This window comes from Symsagittifera roscoffensis, chromosome 10 (genome assembly GCF_963678635.1).
Source record: "Symsagittifera roscoffensis chromosome 10, txSymRosc1.1, whole genome shotgun sequence".
Lineage (NCBI taxonomy): Eukaryota > Metazoa > Xenacoelomorpha > Acoela > Convolutidae > Symsagittifera > Symsagittifera roscoffensis.
Window position 1 is genome coordinate 3,115,624 of NC_087071.1, and position 15,578 is coordinate 3,131,201.

Consider the following 15,578-nt stretch of genomic DNA (forward strand, 5'->3'; position numbering starts at 1 on the left):
TCTGAGGTTTCAACTGAGGAGAGAGAAGAGATACTGATTGTTGAAGAATTGAGATTGTGTTTATAAAATGACACGACAAACTGAGCATCAAATAGTACCAGTTAATTAATTACCAGTTAATTAATTAGTTTATCAAATACCAGCAGACCAGTTGACCTTGTCTGAGTGCATTGAGTTTTATACCAGTTGACCTTTAATTAGGTTTCTATTGCTCAAGTCTGACCTTGAGTTTGGTCTGGTATTTCACTAGTCTGGCATTGAGCTCGTCTGTCCTCAACACTATAAACCAAAAAGTTGTTATTTGTTTCAAATTTCTTTTTGTGAAACAATTTGGGTTCTGTTTGCAATCGAACACAAGTGACAAAGACCTTGGTTATTCAAAGCAACAAAGATTGGACAGTCTTGCATTTACAATGCATAGAAAACGACCTGAATTGTCTTCAAGCTGTCTTTCACAAATGGTATAAAAAAAGTATCAAACTCTTAATTTTTGGCAAAATTTTTCAAGGATGATTATTTTAAATTTTTGAAACTTCAAACTATCAGACATTGATCAAGGCATACATAAACACGTCATACAAAAGAAAAGTTAATTTTCAGCGTTTTCGAAAAAAAAATTTAGGTGAAAAGAGTAAAAAACCAATACTAACGTATCCAGGATTACGTTATGCACACAAGAAATTAAAGTTTGCATAAAATTTTTTTTTCAGAAAATGAGAAAATGTTTGTTTGCGTACAAAATTAAATTTGCGGTTGAAGAAAAAACAAAAAAAGTTTTGGGGTAATTTTTCAAAATTATTTGGAAAAATTTTTGTGTCGCCATCAAAAAAATGCCAGTCATACAATTTCCATTTGTTTCGAAAATGTATGAAAAATGTATGACAAGCATTTTCTCCATACACTTGATGTATCGAATTGTATCATAATGATGGAATTGTATCATAAGCATTTTCGGTGTGTGGAGGTCAACCCCGGAAACTTATGAAAATGGGATAAAAATGCGCCCGAACCTGAAGGACCACCACATGAGAACTCCAAACGAGGCTGAAAACATGTCGATTTAAAAATTAATTGAAATAAATTGATCACAGAGAAAAAAAATTAAACGCTTTAAAAACTGTTGCAAACTGTTGCAGAAGATAATGTGGCAAGTGCAGTCAAAACCATCAAATATAAGAAAAAAATTCATGAACAACTATCTTTTACTCAATGCCCATGTATTAAGTACTTTATACTATCCAATTATGCTTTTGAATGTTTGTACTGAAGAAATTATACAGAATCTGGAAAAACATATAGAATATTGAAAATGGATTGTCATGAATATAATCAAGAAATTCTGTCACACATGTGAGGGAAAAACACAAATTTCTTACTTGTAGTGATATGATCAAATACAGCTCATCACATATCAGTAACCCCTTGAACGTTTTTTTCTAATCTTGATCTCATTATTAAATTCGTTGTATATTTGTTCCATCCGCAAAGACTTTTTTTACTGCACAACATGATTTAACAATAAAATGTTTCTCTATCTTAGCAAATTTTTTCAAAATTTAAGTAACATTCTTTTTGAAATGTCAATTGAAAAACCGAAACAAATTATAACGAATGCAACAATTGCTGTATCATTTATATATCACTTTCATTAAAATTTGCGTGAAACACGAAATACTCATATGCGACCAATTGGGTTTAAATATGACACTATGCGACTTTTTTTGCCTTTTTTTACGGTAATTTAAATTCCTCGTGACAAAAACACAAACACTGCATTAGTTCATTCCAACCTCCTACAGTGGATTGCCTCAATTGTATAATGGTGCGCTTGGAACAATTATACAACAACCTCGCTCTGTAAAAAGTCATACTAAACTTGCAGCGAATAAAAAAATAACTGCTTTTTATCTTGTTTCAGTGAGAAAAATTAGTTTTAGAAGGTTGTTTGATCTTGGAAGTTAATAGAAACGATAATTTTTAACAGAAGTATATCAAATCAAACATTATGAGGCCAAACTGGGCATTTAATGCGTTGTAAGTGGATTCCGCAATAGACCCGTAATCAGATTTATCGCGGAATCCGCAATATTGCTACATTTTTTTATCTTCTTTGCTGTTTGGATTCCACAAACGCATACCTAAAACACTGTACCGTTCAAAATAGCTCGAAAATAGGCGGATTTGTGGAATCCGGAACCGTATTTGCGGAATCCAGAACAGTTTGTGGAATCCACAAACAAATAATAAGAAATGTGTACAGTTGAATTGATCTGTTGCGGAATCCGCAACTGTAAGCGGAATCCGCGAGCTGTAAGTTTAATCCGCAAATTTTAAGTGGAATCCGCAAAATGTAAGTGCAATCCGCATTTTGTTTGCGGATTCCGTTTACATATATGTATGTGTAAAAGCGTTTCAAGTTACAACATATAATTACTACGATGATCAGCTACTAGTTGGAATGCCAAATGTTCGATCTCAATTCCTGTCAAACACCCAACTTCGATCTCGAATCGTGTCGAATATTTGAACACTCATGATTTGATTCTGTCATCTCATCTTAAAAAAACTATCTTCATAAATTGAATTCACGCTCCCAACTACCGAATCTCAAATACTGAATTTCAAGTACTGACCCAATTTGGCGATATCTTTTCAGGACTCTGTCATCTCATCCCAAATACTATCTTTATGAGTTGAATTCAGGCTCCGAAATTCTGAATCTCAAGTAAAAAATTCCAAATACTGAATCTCAAATACTGAATGCCAATTACTGACCTAATTCGGCGACATGTCAACCCAATAATGAATTAACCCAATTACCGAATTAACCCAATGAACTTATTTGGTGTTGTGTTTCCAAAACTATGATCCCAAAAACTGCTTGCAAATACAAAAATGTGAAATCCATCGATTTAGTTAACCAATGTTTTAAGATTTGTTGGCAATGGTTGAATCCTTGTTGTGAATTTCGCAAGTGCATATGCAAGTTCGTTAATAAACAAATTTCTTAACTCCATTACTGTTAGCGGAATCCGCTTACATTTGCGGATTCCACTTACATTTTGCGGAATCCACTTATAGTTGCGGAATCCAGACCAACTAGCTATATTAGCTTGTTGCGGAATCCGCCACAAAAAGAATAAGCCGACAGAATTTACGTTACAAGTATAAGTACGCGAAATCCACGTAAATCTTGTAAGTGGAATCCACTTACATTTTGGAACATGTTTAAATACTTGTCTCTGGAATCCAGGAACATACAGACACAGCTTTGTGCGCCTATCCAGTGCATAATTTGGCCTCGTAGTGAAGACTTTTTTCATATTATTTTTCTCATACGCAGTCGATTTGTATAGAAACCGAATTTTGTGTAGAAAGCGAATTTAAACCGACAAGAACAATTTTTTTAAACAATTTAACTTGATTTACATTTGTTATGATTGTTCACTTTTTAGTGCCCCGGATGTTTCCTTCCAGCTTATATGCAGACGCTTATACTGCCACTGGTTCTACATTTTCCTTTAATGATCATGTCTGGTGTTTTCTACTGGAGAACAATGCAGAAATTAAAGAGTATGAAGCAGCTTGATCGCAAGGAGTTGTTAACTAAGACTTTTGGAATTCTTTGGGTTTCATGGGTTATCACGGTAATGCCATATACAATCAAACAAGCTGTTTTTGTTCCACGAGGTAAATTCATCAATCTCGAGGCTTCTGAATCGATCGACACTTTGCTGAGCAAAATTGTCCAAGCCAAGACTTACGGAAGTCAAATCGATTTGGCTTCGTCTTATGTTTATATTGCGATAATTTTTTTGGACTCTTTTCTGCGAACACTGAAAATTTCATATGGGTTTATAAATTCCATCATTCTGATTATTCTTATTAAGCCATTCAATGAGCCTATCTTGAATGTGTTCAAACTAATTTCAAGCAAATTTAAGAAGAATCGCGTGGCAATTGAAAAAACCTGCGGTACCCGTCAATGTGAAGAAACTTAGTGACGGAACAAAGAACAAAAAATTAGTCAGCATTTAACCATTTTAAATCCTCCATTTCTAAAAAAAATCATGCTCGACCTATAACTCTCTTCTGATCCGTTTCTGATTCGATAATGAACTCTTATCCATAAATTAATCATAAACTACATAACACTTCAATTAGCCTAACATCTTTGCTTACCCATTTTGATTCCACTCCAACCATTTGAAACCACTGTGCAACAAAAAAACTATTTTTTTTAACAGACAAACCATAAAAATCCAACATTATCGAAAAAAAGGCTCAATTTACTTTTCTCTCACCTCACATAAGCATCGTTTTATTGGTGTTATGTGGTGATTTACAAGGTAACATTGACAAAAAGGCTATTTTTGTACGAGAAATGATCTTGGTAAACAGAAGAATTACACCTATAAAAACTAGTCTAGTTTGAACTTTTTTGATTTGTTGTCATAGCAGCAATAAGCTTTGCTACGTTAACAGAACATCTCGGCACACCTAAATTTCTCGTAAAAAGTCCACGCTCCCGTTTATTATGATTTTATGGGTGTTGCTAAATTTTGAGGCTACAAATTAAAATGTGTATCTGCCTTGAAAGAGTCTCCACAGTAACCTCTCCTCAGTTTTTCCCAAACGGCTTTCTTATCTGATTAAACACAAGTAAAAACAAGTGAAACAAGTGGAATAAGTGAAACAAGTCGTTGTTCACCTCTAACTCTTCAAATATATTTACTTCGCAGAACTATATTTAATTCAAAAAAACTATACTAAAGCTTCATCAAACTCAAATTTGCATACTGCGATATGACGAATCCAAGAATGATAGGTTCCTAAATTCATTTTTTTTAGATTTCAGCAAGTCCACGTCTTTTTTTTCTGAACTATATTTTGCTTTTTTGATTAAGGATTCATTAAACGCATTATGAGTCCTCTCATCATTCAAGTAATTTTTAATTGTGTGTTCAGTTCAAACCATTATTCAAAACTGTAAGAAGACTTACGTAGTAGTTTCGTAGATTGTGCTACAACTCCTGAGAAAGGGTTTTCAACTCCTTTTCTTCTTGCATCAATCACTGATTGAACAAAAACTTGAACCATTTTTAGGAAAATAATCAACAATCTGTAAATTAACTGCAAGCCTTATTTTATAATAAAATTGAAGAGGGGAGTTGAATTGACTCGTTTTCTAGCATAAAGCTAGAAAGTAGCCTTCTCTGAGTATATTTTAATTTTTAATTCTCATTTGCATAGTTTTTCATATTTTGCATAGTTTTTTATGAAAACAATGAGGTCTTTTGAAGGACAGATGGGACTTGCCATGTTTGATTTTGTCATCGGATTTTAAAATATCCCATCCCTCTCAATCCTTTCTTTCCTTCTTTCTACTGTTTTGTATCCTTGGACATTCAAGTATTCTCATCTCATGTCATCCATCTTTTTTTCTTTCTAGCTCGCACAACATCCTTGATATACCAAGGATGTTCAAGTTTCTTGACGGGAGCAGAATTGATAGAAGCATCCAATTGTTTAAAATAGGTTTTACAGTAATGACAATAACCCGCCACGTTAAAATAATAATATTGTTTTGCCTACCAGATGTGAAAAACCTCTCATTTTTGCATTCTGCTCCTGGTAAAATGACAGGACCATAAATTCAAAATTTGATTATATCTAGCTCTGAATTTTAAATATTGTTGTTAAAAACAAGTCTCGTAAACAGTCTTATTGGCAGATCTTGACAATTCCCCACGACCAAATATTCACTTTTGCTAAAACGGGGTCTCTTTAAAAAAAGCAAAATCTTTCCAATTGCCTTTTATGATAATCAGTTTTATCGTTGAAATCAAAATATCAATGTTTTTCATTACGATCACGAAATAAACTAGCGACTACTTATTAATCTTCTACAATCTTTGATGCGCACTTTTGCATGTAATTTACAAAACCATTTACTGCTTATCTAACCAAGCATAAGTCATTTCAACTCACCTACCCATTCCTAATACATCAATAGGCATTGGTTATCTGCATTAACAAATTGTAAATTCCTTCTTAAATAACTCATACCCACTCATATTACAAATTTATTCGGAATTTTTCCCAAGACATGGGTCAACGGACACATCTCCATCACAGAATACTTTTCGATTACACCGTTACACATCAAAATTTTTATCTGATTTCACCTAACTCGTAAAATTTTTCTTACATCTCGGCGCACTCTATAATTACGATCTCATTCATCAAAACATCAAAATTTTTTAACTTACCCACCTACACCCACAACGCTGATTTTCAGGTTGTCAAAAATAATTAAAACATGCTGAAACCACGTTAATTGAGTATAACAATACAGCTAAATACAACCACATAATATTTATATTAATCAAAATTTCTATCCACCGGCCTTCTCAGGAGACTTTGAAATCATGGGTTATTAAAAATATTTACGAATTTTGTGGCCTCGCTAAACAGCAACTATAGAAAACCGAATTAATTTTTTAGTTCAAGAACTACCCAAAAACGCTAATTTTTTCCACGTGTTTTTTTCGAAAGACAACAAAAAAAAACAATTGCCGCAAAAATTGCCAAAAAATAAATCAAAAACTTGCACAGGAAGCAAAGTTTTTTGCATGACAGTTAATTTTGACATTATCAGGCCAAACTGTGCATTTTGTGAATTGTAAGCGGATTCTGCAACAGGTAAAAACAGTTTTTTCGTGGAATACATACTATTGCTATTTTTCTTTGATCTACTCTGCTGGTTTGAACTCTACGGAAAAATAACTTAAGCACTATTTTGCTCGAAATCGCTCCAAAAACGGGCAATTTTGCAGAATCCACAAATAAATGTGTGGAATCAAGAACCGTTTGTGGATTCCATGAATTTATAAAAATATACGTCTTCAACAATTTTAAAGTGTCGTGGAATCCGAAACTGCAAATTGTAATGGGAATCCGCTAAAAGTAAGCGGATTCCGCAAATTGTCAGCGGATTGCGCATAAGTTTGCGGAATCCAGTTGCATTTGCGGAATCAACGTATTTTTGCGGAATCGGGAACAATTACCTATATTCAGCCGTTGGAGAAGCCGCAACAAATCCATTGTGCCGACCAAAATTCCAAAATTACGTTACAGGTATTTGTACGCGGAATCCACAGAAACTTTGCCAGTGGAATTCACTTACATTTTGGAACATTTTTAAATCTTTTCTCTGAAATCCAGAATTATACAGACAAAAAACTGTGAGGCTATTCAGTGCACTGATTATCCTTGTAACGAAACTTACAAAATTAGAAATTTTAAAGTGAAAAAACGTTCATTTTCTATATTGGAGCTTTAAAGTCTTTCTTTTAACCAAATATGAAAACATTAATGTCAAAATAAACTAGCGACTACTTACTAATCTTCTACAATCTTTGATATTCATTTTTGCACGCATTTTACAAAACAATTTACAACTTATCTAACCAAGCATAAGTCATTTCAACTCACCTACCCATTTCTAATACATCAATAGGCATTGGTTATCTGCATTATCAAATTGCAATTTCCTTCTAAAATACCCTTTCATACCCACTCATTTTACAAATATATTCAAATTTTTTCCCAAAGACATGGGTCAACGGACACAGCTCTATTACAGAATACTTTTCGATTACACCCGTTACACATCGCAACACTTATCGGACTTCACGTTACTCGTAAAATTATTCTTACATCTCGGCGCACTCTATAATTACGATTTCATTCAACAAATTTTTTTAACTTTCCAACCTACACCCACAATGCTGATTTTCTAGTTCCTCGCGAAATTTTAGAAAATGCTGAAATCACGTTAATTGAGTATAATTTTACAGCTAAATACAACCACATAATATTTATATTAATCAAAAATTCATTCGATCCGCCTTCTCAGGAGACTTTGAAGTCATGGGTTATTATAAATAAAAAACAAATTTTGTGGCCTCGCTCAACAGCAACAATGGAAAACCCAATTGATTTTTTTTAGTTCATAAACTACCCAAAAACGCTAATTTTTTCCACGTGATTTTTTTCGAAAGACAACAAAGAAAACAAAAAAATCGCCACAAAAATTGCCAAAAAACAACAAATCAAAAACTTGCACAGGAAGCAAAGTTTTTTGCATGACAGTTAGTTATGACATTACCAGGCCAAACTGTGCATTTTGTGAATTGTAAGTGGATTCTGCAACAGGTAAAAACAGTTTTTTCGTGGAATACATACTATTGCTATTTTTCTTTGATCTACTCTGCTGGTTTGAATTCTACGAAAAAATAACTAAAACACTGTTTTGCTCAAAATCGCTCCAAACACGGGCAATTTTGCAGAATCCACAAGTAAATGTGTGGAATCCAGAACCGTTTGTGGAATCCATGAAGATATAAAAATATACGTCTTCAACAATTTTAAAGTGTCGTGGAATCCGAAACTGCAAATTGTAAGTGGAATCCGCTAAAAGTAAGCGGATTCCGCAAATTGTAAGCGGATTGCGCATAAGTTTGTGGAATCCACTTGCATTTGCGGAATCAACGTATTTTTAAGGAATCCGGAACAATTACCTATATTCGCCCGTTGCAGAATCCGCAACAAAACCATTGTGCCGACCAAAATTACGTTACAGGTATTTGTACGCGGAATCCACAGAAACTTTGCCAGTGGAATTCACTTACATTTTGGAACATTTTTAAAACTTTTCTCTGAAATCCAGGATTATACAGACACAAAACTGTGAGCCTATTCAGTGCACCGATTATCCTTGTAACGAAACTTACAAAATTAGAAATTTCGAAGTGAAAAATCGTTCATTTTCTATATTGGAGCTTCAAAATCTTTCTTTTAACCAAATATGAAAAAAATAATGTCAAAATAAACTAGCGACTACCTACTAATCTTCTACAACCTTTGATATTCATTTTTGCACGCAATTTACAAAACAATTTACAACTTATCTAACCAAGCATAAGTCAATTCAACTCACCTACCCATTTCTAATACATCAATAGGCATTGGTTATCTGCATTATCAAATTGCAACTTCCTTCTAAAATACCCTTTCATACCCATTCATTTTACAAATATATTCAATTTTTTTCCCAAAGACATGGGTCAACGGACACAGCTCTATTACAGAATACATTTCGATTACACCCGTTACACATCGCAATTCTTATCTGACTTCACGTTACTCGTAAAATTATTCTTACATCTCGGCGCACTCTATATTTACGATCTCGTTTCTCAAATTTTTTTAACTTACCAACCTACCCCCACAATGCTGATTTTCTAGTTCCTCGCGAAAATTTAGAAAATGCTAAATTCACGTTAATTGAGTATAACTTTACAGCTAAATACAACCACATAATATTTATATTAATCAAAATTTCATTCGATCCGCCTTCTCAGGAGACTTTGAAGTCATGGGTTATTATAAATAAAATATGAATATTGTGGCCTCGCTCAACAGCAACAATAAAAAACCCAATTGATTTTTTTTAGTTCATGAACTACCCAAAAACACTAATTTTTTCCATGTGTTTTTTTTCGAAAGACATCAAAGAAAACAAAAAAATCGCCACAAAAATTGCCAAAAAACAACAAATCACATTTTTGCATGACAATTAATCATGACTTTACCAGCCAAACTGTGCACTTTGTGAATTGTAAGCGGATTCTGCCTCAGGCAAAATCAATTTTTTCGTGGAATACATACAATTGCTGTTTTTTTTAATCTACTCTGTTGGTTTGAATTCCACGGAAAATAACTAAAACACTGTTTTGCTCAAAATAGCCCCAAAAACGGGCAACTTTGCAGAATCCACAAGTAAATGTGTGGAATCAGAACCGTTTGTGGAACCCATGAACGTATAAAAATATACGTGTTAACAAATTTAAGTTGTCTGGAATCCGAAACTGCAAATTGTAAGCGGAATCCGCAAATTGTAAGCGGATTTCGCAAATTGTTCACGAAATGCGCATAAGTTTGCGGAATCCACTTGCATTTGCGGACTCAACATACTTTTGCGGAATTCGGAGCCACTACCTATATTCGCTCCCCGGGTTGACCCAAACTTCTGATCATACAATTTCCATATATGAGAAACTTCTTGTCATACAATTTCATACAATTCCATACGTACAGAAAATTGTATGAAAACTCTATGATAAGCATTTTTCCATACATGAAAATTGTATGATAGGTGTTTTCCCATAAACCAAAAATTTTGATTATTTCTTTCTAAATTTAGTTTCTGAAAAATTTTCGGTTGTAGTTGCAACCGAACACAAGTGACAAAGAACTTGGTTACTCAAAACACCAAAGGTTGGACGGTCTTGCATTTACAATGCATAGAAAACGACCTGAATTTGGCTGTCTTTCACAATTGATATAACAAAAGTAACAAACTTTTATTTTTTGGCAAAACTTTTTAATGATGATTATACTAAATTTTTGAATTTTCAAAATATCAGACATCGATCAAGACGTACATTAACACGCCATACAAAAGAAAGAGGAATTCTTAGCGTTTTTGAAAAAAAAAATAAGTGAAAAGAAAATAAAAGCCAATTTTATCGTATCCAGGACTACGTTATGCACACAAAATATTAAATCTTGCATGCAAAATTTTTTATCGAAAATTGTTTGTCTGCGTACGAAAATCGATTTGCGGTTGAAAAAAAAAAAAATTTTGGGCTTAATTTTCAAAATTACTTGAAAAATTTTTTGTGTCGCCACCAAAAAAATGCCAGTCATACAATTTCCATATATGGGAAATGTATGATAAGCATTTTTTTCAAAAAGCAAAAACCTCAGTTTTTTATCACCAGATTGTTTTATTAGAATCAAACAGCCACAGAAATGAGTTTATACCAGTTTTCAACCATTTTTAAAAATTGTATGAAAATTGTATGACAAGCATTTTCGGTGTATGGAGTTCAACCCGGGTCGTTGCAGAATCCACAAAAAAACAATTGTGCCGACCAAAATTACGTTACAGGTATTTGTACGCGGAATCTACTGAAACTTTGCCAGTGGAATTCACTTACATATTTAAATTTTGGCTCCAGGATTATACAGACACAAAACTGCAAGGCTATTCAGTGCACCGATTATCCTTGTAACGAATCTTATAAAATTAGAAATTTCAAAGTGAAAAAACGTTCACTTTCTATATTCGAGCTTTAAAATCTTTCTTTTGACCCAATATGAAAAAAATTAAAGTCAAAAATTAACTGCAACTTCTGCTTTCTAACGCCACAAAATGTGACAAGTACCTGCGCAACCCCCAAAAGTACAACCTACAAAATCACCAAAACTATTTTTTATTCTTCTAGCTCAAGATAGAACTGAAAAGAATAAAATGCATCAAATCTGATCTGATCAACTAAGATCAAAAACACAATTGAAAAACCAATTACACATAACTCATTCAGTCATAAACCCAAGTAAGACTCACGAAATCAGATTGAAAATTGCAAAGTAAAACAATAAATGTGACCAACAGTAATCCCAACAAATGGCCTCACCCAGCAGTTAAGGACGCCCTGAGCATGCTCAAAAATCAGCCACGTTGACCGCGCTGACACACGCTATACCCACAAAAACTTTACTAAGAGTGTTTCCAAATCTTCAAACTGTTTTAATAATCAAAATGATTTGCGATTTAAGTTTTTCCGTAGTGAAATTTCAATCTCCAGATTGTAGACATAATAATTTTGACTATTGAATAATTGATTTCCTTTATTCGAGCGCCGTGTTGCAGAAGTATTACGCTCTAAAATCACAAACTGAACTCTCAGTTTTACCAAAATTGTTGTTTGAATTAATGCATTTCTGGCTACCATATATGCATTTTTTCTGGAGTTGTCTTTTGTGCAAAATTACGTGTAAGTGTGACACTTTTCAAATTTGAGCTCAGGACAACAATACTTTTCGAATGATGTACAAAAATTCCGTCAAAAAAGGCTAATAAAAAAATCAAATTTTGTTTGAAGAAAAGAAACCCCACCCCGAGCACAAACTTTCCGTTACTTTCGTATCAAAAGTCGGAACAATTATTGCAATCATATCTGACATTGAAAAATTTTGAAGCTTTATGAAACTTAATGCTAAGTAAGTGCCAAAGTTGCCATTAAGGTTGCCTCGTCGAATCATTTTAATTGGCGTACAACGAAAATTATTCTGCGTTTATCCGCCCAATACGAAAAAGCTTAGTATCCGTCCTTTAACTCTCCTATAATCTTTTTATCATCAAATAAACTAAAATTGACCAGCCAAAAACCTATATTGAGCCGTATATAGAGGAAATGAAAACGGAAACTCATAGAGTGTGTTTGAATATAATAAAAATCTTTAAGTCCTTGAGACAAAAATCGCTAGCATAACTTCTAATTTTAGCTGCAAATAAATACGGGGGTTATAACCAATTTCAGAACTCAAAACAAGGAGCTGCTTCAAATATAATTGAGCTAAAAATTTAGATTACTTTCTCCTTGTTCACCTTTTAATAATTTTTTCAAGCTTTTGATACAATTTTTTGAAGGTGATTGAAGGCAAATTAATTATTTATACTCGGTCATTCAACAAAAAGTGTTGTTGAAGAAATTTTTTATGTCAACAAAAAGTTTTTTGTAGTTCCAATTATTTTTCCTTATTCCGAATTATCCCGGGTTGACCTCCATACACCAAAAACGCTAATCATAAAATTCCATGCATCAAGTGTATGGAAAAAGCTTGTCATACAAATTTCATACAATTTTGAAAAATGGTAGAAAAAAGGTTCAAACTAATTTCTGTGGCTGTTTGATTCTAATATAACTGTCGGGTGATGAAAAAATCGAAGTTTCTGTTTTTTGAAAAAAACACTTATCAAACAATTCCCATTTAAATTCTTGCACGATAAAAAAAGTCTTTGTAGGTGTTAGTTATGAATGAATATAAATACGGCAACTGGATGCAGATTACAGAACTGGTGTTAGATGTCAGTTTGATGCAGATCACTGAAATGGCTGAATCATCGTTTTTTGTCAGTTTTTGTGTTTTGAATCGTCCAACTCACGTACAGGTTTTTTTTTTGTTTGAGCCCCTCGCCCAGGTACTGGTTCCCCCCATAGGATTAGGTTTAGGATCTTGTTGCTTTCTCAAGAGTTGAGAAGATTTTCTTGCATCATAGAGATTTCATACAATTTTCTGTACGCATGGAATTCTATGGAATTGTATGACAAGAAAATTCTCATATATGGAAATTGTATGATAAGAAGTTTTGGTCAACCCGGGATAGTTCCTAAGTCCAGTTTGAAAAAGTTTAACTTATCGCATTGAAACTTTGAATCATTTTTTTCTTCTCAAAAATAACTCTACTGTTCAAACTGTCAGTGTTTTCCACCTTTTCCACCTAAATCCAAAAAGTACGATAATTGATCAGGAATGTCGACATTTTCAAGAACAGTTGACCTTGAAAAGTACCTATTACACCTAAAAATGAAAAAGTTCTAGTCGTCTTTTGAGAACACAGGAAAAGCTGGCGGCTGATTATTTCTTTTTTCATCATTTTGGTATTTTTGGCTATTATAGCCTTTCCATCAGTTTTTCAACAATTTTTAATTTAATCTTTTGTTTTTATAAACTATTTTCATTGCAAAAAAAGACTGCAACGTTGCGGAAAAAAATTGAAAACTGCTTATCTTGACTCTTTTTCGTTTCTTCATCCTCTCCAATTTTCTATCAACATAAGAACGCAAATTATTGACTTTAACTTTGAATTTGGAAAACGATCCAGGTAAGATTTTAACATCTCGTGGTAGTTTATCGTAAAAAAGGGCTCAGCTGTGACCATTTTTTTATGCCAGAAAAACCACTACAGAACTCTCCCCCTCAAAATAAACAAAAATTTGGGCATGTTCAAATTGATCACTCAAATTTTCACTTATCCTTTTGGCAATTTTACAACTTTGCAAGACCTGCTCATGAATGATACCTTTACATAAGCGTGATTTGATTTAAAGTTTTATAACTGCGGAAGTTTTGTTTGAGACTAAATAAAAATTGTGCCAGGATTAATTTATTAATTTTTAGACAACAATTTTTGCTAAGCAACGTTGCGACGAATTATTAAATTACATTGAAAACTTAAAAAAACCTATTCTTATATGTTCCAAGCCGTATTTTTCTACGTCAATCGCATTTTAGAAGTGCCTGTTTTTTGTAGATTGAACGTTTCATTAAAACTAAAATAACTTTTAAGCCGCCGTGAGTTTTCGGACATCGATAAGTTTTCAAAAACGTATCTGATGCACTTGATTTTGTGCTAGAACTATTTGTAATTTAAGTGTGTGTGTTATGAGTTGGTTACATCAAAAATTAAAAACACACCTAGAATCCTCTGTTTTAATCCTGAAAGTGGTTAGATCATTCTGAAGTCAGTATAAAAACTTTGAATTTTAAGTCTGACGAAAAAATTTTATCGTATATTTCAAAGCATTGGAAACTCAAAATCGAAATTTTGTCAGATAGATGAAGATAGAAAAAAAATAATGTTATGAACCAGTGGTTATGTGAAACTTATGTTAGAATTAGGTAATTTTTCAAACACTGCGGAAGTTCCCAAAAACAAAAAACTAACAAACCACCGACGTTGTCTGACTTTCGTGTTTGCTGTCAAATGTTGCTTATAATTACACGTACAATCACTGTTGCATAAGCCCGTACTGAAATTTGTAGTTATTTCATACAAATTTCATATCTGTATCAGTCCTATCGCATGCCTCTTTTTTTCCTGTACATGTCTGAACCAGACATGTATCAGATATGATAACTGTGGAAAAAATAAGATCCTGAGTCAGATATGATCAAATCTGAAGTACACCTGGGCCAGATCTGAAGCAGACATGATCATACCTGACTTTACGTGATCAAACGTGGACCAGATAAGATCATACCTGACATTAAATGATCATACCTGGACCAGAATTGACCATACCTGAAATTACATCATGATACCTTGAGCAGATATGATCATACCTGATCATACCACTTGATCATACCTCAACCAGACAGGATCAGATATGATAATACATTATCTTTACTGAACCAGATCTGGCTGTACCTGACAAAATATGATCATACCTGGATCAAAAATGCTTTTTAAGAACTCCGTGAGCCAAAACTCAAATTATCGGCTGATCAATTATGGACGGATCAAAATCAAAATCTGACAGAAAAAGAAACAAATATATCAAAGTTATTTGTTTGCTTTAAATTTAATCAATCTTCTCCTGATTTTTTATTCATTGAAACTGAGGGTTGACATTGTATAAAACTGCTGCTGGTGTGATATTATTATTTATAAAGAAATTGAGAAGCTCGAAGCTAACCTTGGGATGATTTACTTATAAATTAATTAATAACTAAAAAAACTTACAAAATAACTAGTTTTTCAACAGATTAAATACCGAAGTAAGCTATTCGAACCAGCTGATAAAGTTATTAAGCTATCAAAAAATCTCTATAAATTTATATTAGGATTACAGGGTCTTTTCCGTTGTGATATTATTTTA